Genomic DNA, 16,649 nt, shown 5'->3' with positions numbered 1-16,649 from the left:
TAAGTTCAGGGTCTTGCTTAATTTCAATATGCGGGTTTTTGCTTTAACCTTTTAACTTTTTGCATTTTAGAAATGCTTAATTAACTTCATGGATTTTTGTAAACATGAAATATAAAAGAGGGCCCTTTTTTACACGACACTTAATGAAGAAGACGTCTCAACTTCATAACGGTGTCAATATACGAAAGAAGAAATAGGAACACACTTAGTTTCTTAGAATAACTTTGATAAAGTTTTCATTCGAACTTTTGTCAAGCTTAAATAACATCTTACATGTATTTAAATATCTTCTATAACTCTTCCGTAACTGTTTTCTTTACAACAGATTTGAAAAAAAAATATCCAAAGGTTTCTTTATGACCCATGGCTAAATACTGCCTTTAACCTAAACATTCATAGGAACTTGAATTTTGTATCCACGATGTATTCATCATAGGTTTTTGGATCAGGCTTTGTTTTGGCTCGTGACTTTGCTCTAAACTTGATATTTGTTGAGTAGACTTCTAGGCTTGACTTGAAATTTAACTGTTTCAGCCTTCTTTGCCTTCCTTATACATATATCATATGTATATTATATAGTCCCCCAAGTGTTTGAGCTTTGAAGTATGAAATCTCGAGCACTTGATTATTCCTTCCATGCGGTCCTTTTCCTGAAAAGGAAAAACATACGGGACTCGGAGGTACAATTTTAGATGAAGACTGCTTAACCATTTACATTTCCATCAGAATAGTTGTAACTAGACCAGAAATTATGTTCCTTCCACGTGCCTTTCGGGTCGAAATTCATCATTTAGTGTGGGCTAGCTTTTTGCCTATCATCTAAAATCGTTAGTAAAATTTTAACAATTCAAAAATAAAAATCGTGAGCGGGATACCTAACTGTTGGTATTTTCTTCCCTTAGAAATAGTACTTCTTCAGATGAACAACATTCCAATTTGAGGGTAGAATCTTGCCATCCAATGTTTCAAGTTCGTATGCACCTTTTCCTGCGATACCATGAATCTTGTAAGGCCCTTCCCAATTAAACCTTAACTTTCCTGCATTATCTACCCTCGTGGATTGGAAAACTTTCTTGAGTACGTAGTCCCCAATCTTGAAGTATCTGAGACGAGCTTTCCGATTGTAATACCGCTCAATAACTTGTTTTTGTGCTGCCATCCTTATTAATGCAGTTTCCCTCCTTTCTTCGAGTAAATCCAGGTTTACCCGCATCTCTTCTTCATTCAACTCTTCAATAGCTTGAGTATATCTCATACTTGGCTCCCCTATTTCGACTGGAATTAAAGCTTCAGCTCCGTTTACCAATAAAAATGGTGTTTCTCCCGTACTTGTTTTTGCCGTTGTACGGTAAGCCCACAAGACTCCAGGTAGTACCTCTGGCCCATTGCCCTTTGATTCTTATAATCTTTTCTTCAAGTTGTTGATGATAACTTTATTTGTTGATTCAGCTTGTCCATTTCCCACCGGACGATAAGGTGTTGAGGTAATCCTTTTTATTTGCCAACTTTGGAAGAATTCTATGCACCTATAAATTGCGGGACGTTATCACACACGATCTCCTTGGGTACTCCGAATCGGCATATAATATTCCGCCAGATGAAGTCTCTGACCTCTTTTTCTCGTACCTGTTTGAAGGCTCCTGCTTCTACCCACTTAGTAAAATAATCGGTGAGTACTAACAGAAATCTTACCTTGCCTTTGGCTTGTGGTAGTGGTCCTACTATATCCATCCCCCACTTCATAAAAGGCCATGGTTCCACAACTGGATGTAATAATTCAGCTAGTCGATACATGTTGTTGCCATATCTTTGGCATTTGTCACATTTAGCCACAAAATTTTCCGCCTCTTCTTCCATTTTTGGACAGCAATAGCCAGCTCTAATTATGGTTTTTACCAAAGATCTCCCTCCAGCGTGACTTCCACAATGTCCCTCGTGTATTTCTTCATCACATATTTCGTTTGAGAAGGCCCGAGACATCTTGCTAAAGGACCACCGAACATTTTTCGATACAAATTGCCTTGATTTAAACAGTAACGAGCAGCCTTTTGGCGGAGTGCCAGAGCCTTCTTCTTATCTTCAGGAAATATTCCATACTGCAAAAAATTGACAATCTTATTTCTCCAATCCCAAGTTAGATTATTGTAATTTACCTCATTTTTATCTTGCTCAAGTACTGAATGAAACAAATGAATCACGGAAATTTGTTACTTCTGCAGCGGATGCAAGATTTGCTAGAGCGTCCGCCTCGGCATTCTCTTTCCTTGGTATCTGCGTGACTTTCCAAGTTTGGAATTGTCTGACTAAATCCCGTGCCTTTTCCAGGTATTGCTGCATCCTTGTCTCTCTAGCTGTGTATGTCCCCTGCATTTTGTTAACTACGAGATGCGAATCACTTTTGATTATGACCTGCTCTATTCCGAGCTCTCGTGCCAATTCTAAACCTGCAATCACAGCTTCATATTCTGCCTCATTATTAGTGATAGGATGACATTTATGGCCTGTCGTATGGTTTCACCCGCAGGTGGTACCAGGACAATGCCTAGACCTGCTCCTTTTACATTTGATGAACCGTCAGTAAATAAGGTCCAAGTACCTGGACTAGACCCGTTAAATACCTGCAATTCTTTTTCTGCTTCCAATTGTATCCCTTGGCTAAAATCCGCCACAAAGTCTGCCAAAACTTGTGACTTTATTGCAGTTCTAGGTTGATATGTAATNTTGACCATTGCTCCAATGGAAGTTAGATCTTGGAAGTACCTCTCGAATAGGTTTGGTTGGAAGGTTAAAACCCACGGTAAGAATTTTTCCATCCTATTTTCATCTCATTCTTTCATTAGAATATTTTTAACCCTTCTTTTTATTAGGGTTTCCTATTCGTGGTGTTAGTGCTGAATCGATTGCAGCTTCTAGACTTTCTTTGGAAAGAGCTCAGGAGATAATTTTGAGTTCTTCATCGAAAAGGAAGCTAGAAATCCCCAGGATTCTGAAGAGGAAGAGGAACAGGATGGGAGTTCATTGGTTAAAAGGTCGCGGGCTAGAAGGCGTGTTATCTCAGATGATGAAGTTACTCCTCCCTGTTCTGTTCCCATGACCGAGCCTGCTGAAGCCACTTTAGTGAGTTCTGATGAAGGCACTCCTATAGCAGCTCGTGACTCTGATGAACATCTTTTTTCTCGTGGGTTTGATAATGAAGGTTTCGACTTGGTGTCTGATGAAGTACCTCTTGCCTCTTTTCCCGTGTCTGTCCCAATGGAACAATCTTTGCCCGTTTTTACTGCTGCTGTTTCTGCTCCGTCTTAAGCCATTATGACTTCCTTTACAGTCCCCGCTACTAATATTTCTCGAACCGAAATTGGTTCTTCAAGTGGATGTAGAGTGATGAAACAAATTACCATTAAGGTCCCTGCCGAAGGTAATCTTCTGAAGAAATCAGGACACGTTGACGTATGGTTGAAACCCTTGATTGGTCCGGTTGAAAAATCCAAGCTAGAAAGTCACAGTTCTTTGACTTGGATGAATGACATCGTGCAATCATCAATGAAGGTATAAATTCCATTTCATATTCCACTTTCCTTTTACTATGATTCTTATGTATTCCCCTTTTTTTAGATCAATCTCGTCGGCACGGAGATGACGAAAGGGTTTCCCAGACGGAACAATTGATGCATGATTACCAGACTGAGGCAGATAATTGGAAAGAGCAGTATGAAAGTTTTCAACTTGAGATGGAAGTTCTAGTAGAAAGCAAATGTAACTTAGAGCAACAGCTTAGAATCATGGCATCGGAGCTAGCAGTTGAAAAAGCTTCTTCCAACCAGGCGGGCAAGGATAACAACCTCCTCGAGTCATCTTTTGTTGAACAACTCTCCAAAGCTACTGAAGAGATCAGAGGTCTGAAGGCCTTGTTGAATGAGAAAGAGGTTTATGCAGGTGAGCTTGTTCAAACTCTCACCCAGACTCAAGAAGATCTACGTGTGTCTTCAGATTAGGTCAAGTTTTTGGAGAGTTCACTTGCCCCTTTACAATCTTCTTACGATGCTGCTTTGGCTAAGAAGGAAGAGCTCAAGAGTGAAATTGATCATTAGGAAAGAGACTACGAGGCTCTTGAGGACAAGGCTGTTGTTGAAGTAAGTTGGGCCAGTTTGAATACGCGCCATGATACCTTTATGAAGGTTAGCCAAGAAGGTTTTAACTTGGATGCCGAGTTAGCAAAGATTAAAGAAACCATTGAAAAAACTCATCAAGGAAAAAAATTTTCTTCACCCATGACAGATACTCCCGAGAACAGCGAAGCTAATTGTCACGACCCCAAACCGGACCCGATCGTGATAGCGCCTCTCGTGAGACAAGGCCAGCCGACAGAAACCCCCAAACCTAATAACAGTTATAATAATAATTAGTTAAGTCATTAATAAAGTGATAAATCCCAAAATAGAGCGAAATAAAACATATGCGGAAACAAACACAGCCCGGCATCGGGGTGTCACCAGTCATGAGCATCTATAATCCGCCTAAGAGTATGAAAAGACAACATAGTCTGATACAAAGCTAGAACAAGCGAAATAATAATAGGAAGGAGAAGCACTAGGCTGCGAACGCCGAACAGCTACCCAGTCAACTCCAAACAAGCCTGCTGGAAGCAAATCAGCCCTCGCGAGCGTGCCCCGGGACTCCTGAATCTGCACACAGGGGTGCAGAGAGTAATGTGAGTACGCCAACTCAGTAAGTAATAAAAATAAAGGCAGCTGAGCGATATGAAAACACATAAATACACACCAAAATGCTACAACGTGGCAGTGTCAAACCAGCACAATACAGTAAAACAGTAAAAGCTCATGAAAACTTCTTAGTTCAGAAAAATCTCTTTAAAACATCTTTCAGCAGTTTAAACGAGTGAATGAAAACAAGTAGAAAAGATAGAAACACAAATCAGCCCCTCGGGAAAAATACCAACAGAACCAGCCCCTCGGGCTATCTCACAATCACTCGTACCAGCCCTCGGGCAATAACATGGAACAACATCAGCCCCTCGCGCTATATCAGATCACGAACTGGGTACCCACGCTCACTGGGGGTGTAGAGACTCTAGGAGGGGCCCCTTACAACCCAAGCGCAATAACAAGCCATCTCGTGGCTAATCAACAGGCTCTCAGCCTCATATCAATCACAAGCCACCTCGTGGCACAATAAATTAGACCCTCGGCTTCTCATATATCACAAATAAGTGTAACACGCTGCGGCGCGCAGCCCGATCCCATAACATCCTCACAACATAGGCCCTCGGCCTCACTCAGTCAGAACTCACTGAAGCCCCTCGGGCTGACAATAAAACAAGTACTCAGCTAAAAATATCAGTAATGAAATCAGGAGGAGTGAATAAAACCGAGTTATGAAAATAGTAAGAACATAGCATGACTAAGTGCAATATTAAACCGAAAACAGTGAGGAAAACAGTAGTAAAAGCCCCTAAGGGTCCAAACAATCGGCACAAGGCCCAGACATGGCATTTAGCCCCAAACACAATAATATTTTCCAAAACATAACAATATCAAGTAGTTTTCAAGTGAAATACGCGACTTAATAGTCGTACGGGATGGACCAAGTCGCAATCCCCAATGGTGCACGGCCCCACACTCATCATCTAGCGTGTGCGTCACCTCAAAGTAGCACAACGATATGAAATCCGGGGTTTCATACCCTCAGGACAACATTTACATCATTACTTACCTGTATCCGGTCCAAACTCTAGCCCGCAATGCCTTTGCCTCTCTTCTCGGCCTCAACTCGCGTCGAATCTAACCAAAATCAGAATCATGACGTCAAAATATGCTAAGGGAACGAAGCCCATGCGAAAATAATCAAATTACGACACGAATCCCAAAATTAACTAAACCCGACCCCCGGGCCCACGTCTCAAAATCCGACAAAATAAACATCAATGGAATCCTTATCTTCCCACGAGTTCATGCATATTTACCAAAATCCAACCACAATTGACCCCTCAAATCCCAAATTCTAGGTCTCCAATTCCAAGCCCTTGCTTCTTCAATATTTACCCACGAATTTCCATAAATTCCAAGCCTAATCAATGAAATAACACCATAGAACGAGTTTTAGGTTCAAAAATCTTACCTCAATGAAGTTCCCTGTGATTCCCTCTTCAAAATCTCCCCAAAAGCTCCAAAACCCGTTTTAAAATGTGAAGAAAGCCTGAAAATCGCGAAGGATGAAATATATACCTTCTGACCCAGGGATTCCGCACCTGCCGTCCATTTCCGCTTCTGCAGTCTAACCCACCGCTCCTGCAGTTTTCACTTAACGGCCTGGGACCGCACTTGCGGTCGCATTCTCGCACATGCGCCATCGCAGATGCGTCCAGATGCCCGCTACTGCGGCTCCGCCTGACTCACCTCTTGGCCGCTTCTGCGGCTTGCTTCCGCATCTGCGGGAGTCGCACCTGCGGCCTCCCAACCGCAGATGCGGTTATGAAAGCAGCCATAAAACCTCAGCTGCCAAACTTCAACTCCAAAACCCCCCGTCAACCATCCGAAATCACTCCGAGGCCCCCGGGACCTCAACCAAAAGCACGAACAAGTCATATACCACTATCCAAGCTTATACAAATCTTCAAAACACCTCAAACAACATCGAATCAACCAAATCACATCGGATTCAAGCCTAAGGTTCTAAAAATCTTCCGAATTACGCTTTTGATCAAAAAGTCTATCAAACCACATCCGAATGATCTGAAATTTTGTACACATATCCCAAATGATACAACGGACCTACTGCAACTCTCGGAATTCCATTCCGACCCCTATATCAAAATATCACCTATCAACCGGAAAATGCCAAAAATCCATCTTCGCCAATTCAAGCCTAAAGCTACTCCGAACCTCCAAAACTCATTCTGATCACACTCCTAAGTCCCAAATCACCTCCCGAAACTACCCGAATTATTGGAATTCACGTCTGAGCCCTTATTCACATAAGTCAATATCCGGCTTACTTTTCCAACTTAAGCTCACTCAAAAGAGACTAAGTGTCTCAAACCTTACCGAAACCATTCCGGATTCGAACCGACTAACCCGATACCACATAACACGGATAAACAAACCATAAGAAAGCAGAAATGGGGAAAATGGAGCGGTAACACGCGAAACGACCGGCCGGATCGTTACATCCTCCCCCTCTTAAATAAATGTTCATCCTCGAACGGGTCAACAAACACACCTGAAGCCTCGAATAGGTGAGGATATCTGCTCTGCATCTCCCGCTTGGTCTCCCAAGTAGCCTCCTCCACGGGCCGACCTCTCCACTGCACCTTCGCTGAAGCTATATCCTTTGACCTCAACTTCCGAACCTAACGCCCCAAAATAGCTACTTGCTCCACATCATAAGTCAAATCATCATCTAGTTGAACCGTGCTGAAATCCAGAACATGCGACGGATCACCAATATACTTCCGAAGCATAGAAACATGAAATACCGGATGCACACTCGACAAGCTGGGTGGCAAGGCAAGCTCATATGTCACCTCCCCAATCCTCTGAAGTACCTCAAAAGGCCCAATGAACCGAGGACTCAATTTACCTTTCTTCCCAAACCTCATAACACCCTTCATGGGTGAAACCTTCAACAGAACCTTCTCACCAACTATGTAGGACACATCCCGAACCTTCCTGTCAACATAACTCTTTTGTCTCGACTGCGCTGTACGAAGCCTCTCCTGAATCACCTTCACCTTGTCTAAAGCATCCTGCACTAAGTCTGTACCCAATAGCCTAGCCTCACCGGCTCAAACCAACCGACTGGAGATCTACACTGTCTCCCATACAAAGCCTCATATGGAGCCATCTGAATACTCGACTGGTAACTGTTGTTATAAGCAAACTCCGCGAGCGGCAGAAACTGATCCCATGACCCTCCAAAATAAATGACACAAGCACGAAACATGTCCTCCAATATCTGAATAGTGCGCTCGAACTGCCCGTCCGTCTGAGGATGAAAAGCTGTGCTCAACTCAACCTGAGTACCCAAGTCTCGCTGTACTGACCTCCAAAACTGTGAAGTAAACTGAGTACCTCTATCTGAAATGATGGAAACTGGGACGCCATGCAAACGAACAATCTCCCCGATATATAACTCTGCCAACCGCTCTGAAGAATAGGTAGTACACACAGGGATGAAATGCGCAGACTTGGTCAACCAATCCACAATCACCCAAATAGCATCGAACTTCTTCAAAGTCCGTGGGAGCCCAACTACGAAGTCCATGGTGATCCGCTCCCACTTCCATTCTGGAATATCCATCCGCTGAAGCAAGCCACCCGGTCTCTGATGCTCGTGTTTCACCTACTGACAATTGAGACATCGAGCTACAAATCCTAAAATGTCCTTCTTCATTCTCCTCCACGAATAATGTTGTCTCAGATCCTAATACATCTTCGCGGCACCCGGATGAATAGAATACCGCGAGCTATGAGCCTCCTCTAGAATCAACTCCCGAAGACCATCCACATTGGGCACGCATATCCGGCCCTACATCCTTAATACCCCAACATCACCAATGGTCACATCTCTGGCATCATCGTGCTGAACCCTGTCCTTAAGGACAAGCAAATGAGGATCATCATACTGGCGCTCTCTGATGCGATCAAATAAGGAAGACCGAGAAATCACACAAGCCAATACCCGACTGGGCTCCGAAATATCCAACCTCACGAACTGATTGGCCAAGGCCTGAATGTCAACTACAAGAGGTCTCTCCCCAACAGGAATATATGCCAAAGCCGAACTCCCCATACTCACCGCCTTCCGGCTCAAAGCATCGGCCACTACATTGGCCTTTCCCGGATGGTACAAGATAGTAATATCATAATCCTTTAGCAGCTTCAACCACCTTCGCTGCCTCAAATATAGATCCTTCTACTTGAACAAGTGCTGGAGGCTGCGATGATCGGTAAATACCTCACAAGACACACCATACAAATAATGCCTCCAAATCTTCAATGCGTGAACAATGGCAGCCAACTCCAAATCATGAATAGGGTAGTTCTTCTCATGGGGCTTCAGCTCCCAAGAAGCATAAGCAATAACTTTACCCTCCTGCATCAACACACATCCAATACCCACTCTCGAAGCATCACAATACACTGTATATGAACTTGAAGCCGATGGCAATACTAATACTGGAGTTGTGATCAAGGCAGTCTTGAGCCTCTGGAAGCTCTCCTCACACTCATCTGACCACTGAAATGGAGCACCCTTCTGAGTCAACTTGGTCAAGGGCTATGCGATAGATGAAAATCCCTGAACAAACCGGCGGTAATAACCTGCCAAACCAAGGAAGTCACAAATATTTGTGGCTGAGGACGGTCTGAGCCAACTCTGAACTGCCTCTATCTTCTTCGGATCAACCTGAATACCCTCTGGACACCACGTGCCCCAAGAAAGCCACTGAACTGAGCCAAAACTCACATTTGGAGAACTTTGCATAAAGCTTCTCCTCCCTCAATCTCTGCAACACCACTCTCAAATGCTCCGCATGCTCCTCCTGACTACGCGAGTAAACTAGAATATCATCAATAAAAACAATAACGAACGAGTCGAGATAAGGCCGGAACACGCTATTCATCAAATGCATGAACGTTGCTGGGGCATTGGTCAGCCCAAAAGACATCACAAGGAACTCATAGTGACTATATCGGGTCCTGAAAGCTGTCTTGAGAATATCCGAGTCCCTGATCTTTAGCTGGTGATACCCTGAGCGAAGATCAATCTTGGAGAACACCCTCGCTCCCTGAAGCTGGTCGAACAAATCAGCAATGCGAGGCAGGGGATACTTGTTCTTAATTGTGACCTTATTAAACTGCTTGTAATCAATGCATATCCTCATGGTGCCATCCTTCTTTTTCACGAACAGAACAGGTGCACCCCACGGCGAAACACTAGGACGAATGAACCCCTTATCGAGGAGCTCCTGAAGCTGCTACTTCAATTCTATAACTCCGCTTGTACCATACGATACGGTGGAATAGAAATGGGCTGAGTGCCCGGCACCAGATTAATACCAAAATCAATATCCTTATCCGGTGGAATGCCTGGCAGGTCTGCAGGAAACACATCGGGAAAATCCCTCACAACTGGAACAGAATCAATGCTGGGAGTCTCTGCGCTGACATCCCTCACAAATGCTAAGTATGAAAGACAACCTTTCCCAACCATACGCTGGGCCTTCAAGAAAGAGATTACCTTGCTACAAACATAATTAGAAAAACCTCGCCACTCAATCCGTGGCACACCCGGCATAGCTAACGTCATTGTCTTGGCATGACAGTCCAAAATAGCCCGGCATGGAGATAACCAATCCATGCCCAATATCACATCGAATTCTACCATACATAACAGCAGAAGATCCACTCGAGTCTCCAGACCCCCAATAGACACAACACACGACTGGTATACACAGTCTACCACAACAGTATCGCCCACCGGAGTAGAGACATGAACAGAAGAAATGAAAGACTCGCAGGGCGTATCCAAATAATGGGCAAAGTAAGATGACACATAAGAGAAAGTAGAGCCAGGATCAAATAACACAAAGGCATCTCTGCGGCAGACTGAGACAATACCTGTAATCACCACATCTGAAGCAACAACATCAGGTCTAGCTGGAAGTGCATAGAAACGGGCCTGACCACCACAGGATCGACCTCCCCCTCTTGGACGACCCCTAGATGACTGTCCTCCACCCCTAACTGGCTGGGTAGATGGTGAAGTAACTGGTGCCGAAGTCGATAGTTGACCCCTCTGCTGAGATGAACCCCCAAGGCAACGAGGACACTGCCTCCACATATGTCCCAACTCTCCACACTCATATCAACTCCCTGGTGCTGGAGACGGGGACTGAAGGGGAACCTTAGCACCAGAATGTCTAGCAGATGCACCTGGCGCAGAAGAGTCCTGAACTGATGGAGCACGGGACGAACCCTGGGCTGAAAGGGCACTGAGTGAGGAATAAGCCTACTGAGAACCGTGAGAACCATGGCTTGATGATGCCCCATGATAACCTGGGCGAGCTGACTGAGCATGCCTGAATGGGCAGCCTCTGTCGTGCTGAAACTGACCTCTCGAAGGAGCACCCCCAAAACTACCAGATCCTCGAGGCCTCTTGGCCTCCCTCTCTCGCTCTTGGCGACGAACTGACTCAATCTCACGAGCGATATCAACAACCTCCTCAAACATAGCACCTGACACCCTCTCCCTGGTCATGAGAATCCAAAGCTGATATGTAAGGCCATCACCGAACCTCCTGATCCTCTCTCTCTCCGTAGCAACAAACTAAATAGCATGACGAGCTAACTCGGAGAACCTCATCTCGTACTGTGTAACAGTCATGTCCCCCTATCGCAACTGCTCGAACTGCCTACGCAGCTCCTTCATGCGGGATTCTGGCACATACTTCTCCAAAAAGAGAGCGGAGAACTACTGCCAGGTAAGGGGCGCCGCACCAACAGGCCTACGCCTCTCATGTGCCTCTCACAAGTGAAGGTAGCTCCCGTAAATTGAAAAGTCATGAATGCGACCCCACTGGTCTCCAGAATACCCACGGTGTTAAGAATTCTCTAACATCTATCCAAGAAATCTTAGGCATCCTCGCCCTCTACGCCACTGAAAGTCGGAGGCTGGAGTCTGCCAACCCTCTCCAATCTGCGCTGCTCATCCTCTGGCATAACCGAAGCTACATAACCCTGAGCAGCTGCCACCGGCTAGGCTAGTAGTGCCTCCGGTGTCTGCAATCCCTGAACAACCTGATCGGGTGTGCGAGCGGCGGGAGTCTGAGTGCCTCCCCCGGCCTGAGAAGTGGCTGCGGAAATAGAAACTGCGACCGCCTGAGCAAGACTAATGCACACGGTCAAGATCTGGGCCAAGGTCTCCTGAAGACCTGGAATCACAATGGGCACAACTGGTGCCTGAGCTGGTGCTGGTGGAGCATCCACAACTGGGACCTGATCCTGAACTAGGGCGGCTGGTGGATCTGCAGGTGCTGCCCTTGCTGGTGTGCGGGCCATACCTCTGCCTCTACCACGGCCTCGACCGCGTCATCGGCCTCTATTGGCCCCAGCTGGTGGTACTGGTAGTCGTCCATCCTGACTGGTCGCTCGTGTCCTCACCATCTGTGAGAGAATAGAATAATAAAAACTTAGTACTAGGATCAATTGATTCGCACGACAAGAATTTCAAGAATATGATGTTTTCCTAAAGGTTCTACAGCCTCCCGAGGATAAATACAGACATCTTCGTACCGATCCGCGAGACACTACTAAACCTGCTCATGACTCGTTAGACCTATGTAACCTAGGCTCTGATACCAACTTGTCACGACCCCAAATCGGAACCGGTCGTGATGGTGCCTCTCGTGAAACAAGGCCAGCCGACACAAACCCCCAAACCCAATAACAGTTATAATAATAATTAATTAAGTCATTAATAAGTGATAAATCCCAAAATAGAGCGAAATAAAATAAATGCGGAAACAAACACAGCCCGACATCGGGGTGTCACCAGTCATGAACATCTATAATCGGCCTAAAAGTATGAAAAGACAACATAGTCTGATACAAAGGTAGAACAAGCGAAATAAAAATAGCAAGGAGAAGCACTGGGCTGCGAACGCCGAGCAGCTACCTAGTATACTCCAAATAAGCCTGCTGGAAGCAAATCAGCCCTCGCTAGCGTGACCCGAGACTCCTGAATCTGCACACAGGGGTGCAGGGAGTAATGTGAGTATGCCAACTCAGTAAGTAATAAAAATAAAGGCAGCTGAGCGATAAGAAAACACATAAATACACAGCAAAATACTACAACGAGGTAATGTAAAACCAGCACAATACAGTAAAACAGTAAAAGCTCATGAAAACTTCTTAGTTCAGAAAAATCTCTTTAAAACATCTTTCTGCAGTTCAAACGAGTGAATGAAAACAAGTAGAAAAGATAGAAACACAAATCAACCCCTCGGGCAAAATACCAACAGAACCAGCCCCTCGGACTATCTCACAATCACTCGTACCAGCCCCTCGGGCAATAACATGGAACAACATCAGCCCCTCGGGCTATATCATATCATGAACTGGGTACCCGCGCTTACTGGGGGTGTACAGACTCCGGGAGGGGCCCCTTACGGCCCAAGCGCAATGACAAGCGATCTCATGGCATAATCAACAGGCTCTCGGCCTCATATCAACCATAAGCCACCTCGTGGCACAATAAATTAGGCCCCCGGCCTCTCATATATCACAAATCAGTGTAACACGCTACGGCGCGTAGCCCGATCCCATAACATCCTCACAACATAGGCCCTCGGCCTCACTTAGTCAGAACTCACTCAAGCCTCTCGGGCTGCCAGTAAAACAAGTACTCAGCTTAAAATATCATTTATGAAATCAGGAGGAGTGAATAAAACTGAGTTATGAAAACAGTAAGAACATAGCATGACTGAGTGCAATATTAAACCGAAAACGGTGAGGAAAACAGTAGTAAAAGCCCCTAAGGGTCCAAACAATCGGCACAAGGCCCAGACACGGCATTTAGCCCCAAACACAATAATATTTTCCAAGACATAACAATATCAAGTAGTTTTCAAGTAAAATACGTGACTTAATAGTCGTATGGGATGGACCAAGTCACAATCCCCAACGGTGCACGGACCCACGCTCGTCATCTAGCGTGTGCGTCACCTCAAAGTAGCACAACGATGTGAAATCCGGGGTTTCATACCCTCAGGACAACATTTACAATCATTCCTTACCTCTATCCGATCCAAACGCTAGCCCGCGATGCCTTTGCCTCTCGTCTCGGCCTCAACTTGCGTCGAATCTAAAAAAAATCAGAATCATGACGTCAAAATATGCTAAGGGAACGAAGCCCATGCGAAAATAATCAAATTACGACACGAATCCCGAAATTAACCAAACCCGACCCCCGGGCCCACGTCTCGGAATCCGACAAAATTAACATCAATAGAATCCTTATCTTCCCGCGAGTTCATGCATATCAAATTTACCAAAATCAAACCACAATTGACCCCTCAAATCCCAAATTCTAGGTCTCCAATTCCAAGCCCTAGTTTCTTCAATATTTACCCACAAATTTTCATAAATTCCAAGCCTAATCAATGAAATAACACCATAGGAACGAGTTTTAGGTTCAAAAATCTTACCTCAATGAAGTTCCCTCTGATTCCCTCTTCAAAATCTCCCCAAAAGCTCCAAAAACCGTTTTAAAAATGTGAAGAAAGTCTGAAAATCACGAAGGATGAAATATATACATTCTGATCCAAGGATTCGCACCTGCGGTCCATTTCCGCTTCTACGGAACCGCTTCTGCGGTCTAACCCACCGCTCCTGCAGTTTTCACTTAACGGCCTGGGACCGCACCTATGGTCGCATTCTCGCACCTGCGCCATCGCAGATGCGTCCAGATGCCCGCTTCTGCGGCTCTACCGGACTCACCTCTTGGCCGCTTCTGCGGCTTGCTTCCGCATCTGCGAGAGGCGCACCTGCGGCCTCCCAACCGCAGATGCGGTTATGACAGCAGCAATAAAACTTCAGCTGCCAAACTTCAACTCCAAAACCCCCCGTCAACCATCCGAAATCACCCCGAGGCCCCCGGGACCTCAACCAAAAGCACGAACAAGTCATATACCACTATCCAAACTTATACCAATCTTCAAAACAACTCAAACAACATCGAATCAACCAAATCACATCGGATTCAAGCCTAAGGTTCCAAAAATCTTCCGAATTACGCTTTTAATCAAAAAGTCTATCAAACCACGTCCGAATGACCTGAAAGTTTGCACACACATCCCAAATGACACAACGGACCTACTGCAACTCCCGGAATTCCATTCCGACCCATATATCAAAATCTCACCTATCAACCAGAAAACGCCAAAAATCCATCTTCGCCAATTCAAGCCTATAGCTACTCTGGACCTCCAAAACTCATTCCGATCACACTCCTAACTCCCAAATCACCTCCCGAAACTACCCGAATCATCGGAATTAACATCCGAGCCCTTATTCATATAAGTCAACATCCGTTTGACTTTTCTAACTTAAGCTTACTCAAAAGAGACTAAGTGTCTCAAACCTTACCAAAAACATTCCGGATTCAAACCGACTAACCCGATACCACATAACACGGATAAAAAAAAGCATAAGAAAGCAAAAACGGGTAAAATGGAGCGGTAACACACGAAACAACCGGCCGGGTCGTTACACTAATCCTGGTGCGGTGGATGTCCCAGCTCCTTCAAACCAAATCGAGCCTTCTGTTGCTAATGATGCCATCCTGAAATCTTCTTCTGAACCTGCTCCACAATGAAAGTTTATTTGTGAAGTTTGACTCCTTTTTTTTGTTCTTTTTGGTGAAATGTGTGGTGGTTTTACCCCTGGTCCCATTTTTGGGGGGAATCTTTTTGGTAACAACATGTCCCCATGTCTTTTCGGGGATTAAAATGACAATCAGTTTAAGACTAAGTTAATACTTAGTTTTAACTTAATAAATTTTTTGCTTTAACTTAATTCTTTTGAGTTTCTGTTATACTCTTTTAATAATTTGCCTTGTTTCTTTATGAGTCCAAGGTCTTATTTTAATATGTGGATTTTTGCCTTACCCTTTTGACTTTTTGCATTTAAGAAATGCTTAATTAACTTCATGGAGTTTTGAATCAAACATGAATTATAAAAGAGGGCCCTTTTATATACGACACTTAATGAAGAAGACGTCTCAACTTCATAATGATGTAAACATACGAAAGAAGAAATAGGAACACACATGTTTCGTGGAATAACTTTTGATAAAGTTTTTATTCTAACTTTGCCATCATACATGTATTTAAATATCTTCCCACGGTCAGGTATCCCTCATTTACAATTTTATTTTTTGTGAAAATTATACTAATAATTTTAGATGATAGGCAAAAAAGCTAGCCCACACTAAATGATGAATTTAGACCTGAAAGACACGTGGAAGAAACATAATTCCCGGTCTAGGGTTGCAACTATTCTGATAGAAATAGAATGGGTTAAGCAGCCTACATCTAAAATTATACCTCCGAGTCCCGTATGTTTTTCCTTTTCAGGAAAAGGACCGCGTGGAAGGAATAATCAAGTGCTCGAGATTTCATACTTCAACACTCAAACTCTTGGGGGACTATATAATATACATATAATATGTGTATAAGGAAGGCAAAGAAGACTGGAACAATTAAATCTCATGTCAAGCTTAAAGTCTACTCAACAAGTGTAAAGTTCAGAGCAATGTCACGAGTCAAAAACACAAGCCTAATTCAAAAATCTGTGAAGAATACATTCATAGATATAAATTTAGGCAGTATTTAGCCATGGGTCATAAAGAAACCCTTGGATCTTCTCTTTTACAAATCTGTTGTAAAGAAAATAGTTACGGAAGAGTTAGTACTTCTTCAGATGAACAGCATTCCAATTTGAGGGTAAGATCTTGCCATCCAGGGTTTCAAGCTCATATGCACCCTTTCCTGCGATTCCATGAATCTTGTAAGGTCCTTTCTAATTTGGACTTAATTTTCCTGCATTAACTGCCCTCGTGGATTGGCAAAC

The sequence above is a fragment of the Nicotiana attenuata genome, unplaced genomic scaffold, assembly GCF_001879085.1.
Source record: "Nicotiana attenuata strain UT unplaced genomic scaffold, NIATTr2, whole genome shotgun sequence".
In the NCBI taxonomy this organism is placed as follows: domain Eukaryota; kingdom Viridiplantae; phylum Streptophyta; class Magnoliopsida; order Solanales; family Solanaceae; genus Nicotiana; species Nicotiana attenuata.
This window is presented reverse-complemented; position numbering follows the sequence as displayed.